This window comes from Mixophyes fleayi, chromosome 3 (genome assembly GCF_038048845.1).
Source record: "Mixophyes fleayi isolate aMixFle1 chromosome 3, aMixFle1.hap1, whole genome shotgun sequence".
NCBI classification, from domain to species: Eukaryota; Metazoa; Chordata; class Amphibia; order Anura; family Limnodynastidae; genus Mixophyes; species Mixophyes fleayi.
This window is the reverse complement of record NC_134404.1, coordinates 205,699,573-205,702,875: the sequence shown is the minus strand read 5'-3', so window position 1 is coordinate 205,702,875 and position 3,303 is coordinate 205,699,573. Positions and strand designations below refer to the sequence as shown.

The window sequence follows — 3,303 nt, the reverse complement described above, 5'->3', positions numbered from 1 at the left end:
ATGTGAGGACAGATTTATAGTTGGGGAACAGGCAAAGATCAACTTTAAATTTCATTGTAAAAATAAAGCTATCAAATATGTGTGTGCTACATGAAAAAGCAGCCAGTATTTTCCATCGATTGTAAGCTTGCGAGCAGGGTTCTCTTACCTCTCTGTCTGTATGTATTACCCAGTATTGTCTTATCAATGTTTGTTCCCAATTGTAAAGCGCTACGGAATTTGCTGGCGCTATAGAAATAAATGTTGATGATGATGATGATATGTGCAAAAAAATACACTAATTTGCACACCTTGCATTGTAACATGGTTTGTCCAGGAGAAGATTTGCTCCTTTTTTGCCTTACTTTCCTTAATGAACCAGGCCCATTGTAGTAGTATTGATCAAAACATTTTCTTTGTATCGGCCAAACCATTCGTCCAGTAGTGGTCAATGCATTTTAACAACAGACCAAATACGATAGCTTAAAAACATGAAGTAGGTCTGACACAGCAGCATTTACAATATAACTCTTGTGCAGGGGTTCAAAATAATATAAAGCATTCAAAGACTTGATTATTCTCTAAATATCAGGCTCTTATTTTAGTAAACAAAATACAATGGGAGCTCTATAACAGTAGTTTAACCTTATGTATATGGCCTGTTAGTATTTTTATTTTTTTTACATACATCTGTGTAACATAATGAAGATCATTTCATCTATCTGGGGATTTGTCAAAGTGAGAACTTATGTTTTCTCTCCACGAACTTCATCTGTTACCTGTTGCTACTGAAAACACTTTTCTGCTTACAGTTTTCTGGGTACAGAGTACTGGCAATATGGTGGCTAGATACCAACACAAACTTCTGGTGGCTGGACACAGGCATGAACTTCTGGTGGCACAGTTATTTCAGGGTCTTCTGGCAGTGAAACACTATCTGGACACTCAGGCAGTGTTAGGAACCAAGGCTGGACACTCAGGCAGCAGATCAGGAGTCAGAGCTGGATACTCAGACAGCAAATCAGGAATCATGATGACAGTAAGTCTGATCCTGTAATAGTGGGTCTGGAAGCACAACTGGCATCAACAGAGTCTAGAAGAATTGATCTTTATGTGACCACAGGAGTGACAATGCGGGACATTCTTCAACAGAACTGGACAGATAGACAACCTCAGAATCAATGGAGTAAGACGAGACTTCATCCAAAAGGACAGTGGGATCCCTTCAGAGTCAGAAACAGAAAGTGACTTATCCTCCAGGGCATGGATTGTGCATAGCATGAACTATCCCTTCCTGTCTGCCTGACCTTAGTGCCTGTTTAAACTTTTATATCTTCACCTGTTAATTTTGTACTTTTTTTTGTTTTACAAACCCATGCATGTCAGGTTTATATTTTTTAACAATACTGTGCCAAGCTAAAATTTCAGTGACATGCTTTGCACGATACATTAATTACACACAATTATTTTGCTGTGTATAGTGTATTAGTGTACATAGTATAGTGTATATATATATATTTTTTGCTTTAATTGCATGCTATTTTAAAGTTTAACCTTTTAATACTGCACTAATGTAACACATTGTTTTATTCATGACTATCATATTGTGTAATAAAAATGTAAGCTACCAGTTATGATATTTGTTTGGTGAGTCTGGCAATAAATGTTGTAACTTAAATAACTTAAAGTACAACAATAACTGGAGAGCCACAGGTTGCCTCCTTCAGCTTACTTCTAACTGTAAGCCATCACCATGGAAAGTTAAGAACATCTTAAGTAATACATGTTCTATTTATGGAACTAAATATAGGAGTAATAATAGTTTTCTTACATTTTATGAATGAAATTACAGGATTAGTGTCTAAGGTATATTTGTAATCACTATTTAAAAACAAAACATATAGGTTAGAGTGTTTTATTAAAAATCTACACTTCCCTGGTGGTCTAGTGGTTAGGATTCGGCGCTCTCACCGCCGCGGCCCGGGTTCGATTCCCGGTCAGGGAATGTCTGTTTTTTCATTTTTGTTTAATATATAGGCTTCCGATTTTAATTGCAACCTGGACAGATCTACTGTGTGTAAGTGAGTTGTTTTATTTACTTATATTTTATATATTATATTAACCGTGCCTGTCGTTCAATCTTTGTTGATATGTGGCTGTCATTCATAAGTACCGTCATATGTTATAATGTTATTCATATATGTAGTTTGTAAAGGTTTCTAAACAACAGTATTAGTAATGTCCTGTTATCGTTGTTAAAAATTATCATTATTGGAAGCTAAAACGGTAAAAACTATACTTTATGGGATTGATGCTACTGCCATCTACTGTCAGTATTTGGTATAGTAGCTTTTGCCGATTCATTTTATTCTGACGTCGTTCTGCACTTCCATATGCAGTTTTACTTACATATACACGGTATATAGACGATACATTTCTGATTTGTGAACTGGTACAATAGCAGATCAGTAAAATTTGCAATGTCCGTCGTACTTCCAACTGCACAAGAATATATAGGGAAAGGCAGCGCAGCATTAAAGCAAAACTAGCATTAACGAGGACGTAGCTTTTAATAAACTTTAAGCATACCTTTAATGGGGTGGAGATTCATTATACTAAACATAAAGCTACAGATTCTATGCTACCTTAAAGGTTCACCTTTGGTCAGCTCATAGTATTTAGGAACCTCTACACATGTAGCTTTTGTGGAGTTTGTATATTCTCCCTGTGTTTGCGCTGGATTCCTCTGGGTACTCCAATGGGGCAGGGACTGATGTGAATGAGTTCTCTATACAGCGATGCGGAATTAGTGGCGCTATATAAATAGATGATGATGGTGGGAACTACCTATGACTCTCAATGTTACCGAAATGGAGCTCCAGATTTCACACCACTTACAGCCAGGGCAAGAGAGCTGTCAGCACTAAAGGACTCAAAGGGGCATATTCAATTGTCCGCATAACTCTGAAAAATAACGCGGTTTGCACACTATTACAGTTATTACGGTACCTTTAACGCCGGCTTTCAGCTTGCAGCTCAGGGATAACTGTAATAGTTTTAACGCTGTGTTACTTTTGCAAGTAACACGGACAATTGAATATGCCCCAAACTGTCCTAGTTGTTCAAGCAGATTAACAACCCCAACTGGCATGTATAACATCATCATTTATGTGGAAGGCGTCACAAAACTTTGCAGAACCAGACAAAGTAACAAATCATACAAAATACAAATCACACAGGAAAACAGAACAATTACATACGAGGTTGACGAAGGTGGTGCAGACATGAGACATAGGGTAGAGAGGGCCCTGCTCATTATCACTT

At 37.3% G+C, this 3,303-nt stretch overlaps 1 non-coding gene across 1 annotated transcript; it reads left to right on the top strand.

Annotated features, from left to right (window-relative positions):
* Positions 1–1,912: 1,912 nt before the first annotated feature.
* TRNAE-CUC (transfer RNA glutamic acid (anticodon CUC)) lies at positions 1,913–1,984 on the top strand. The gene has a single exon. It is a non-coding gene; the product is annotated as a tRNA-Glu (tRNA).
* Positions 1,985–3,303: the final 1,319 nt, after the last annotated feature.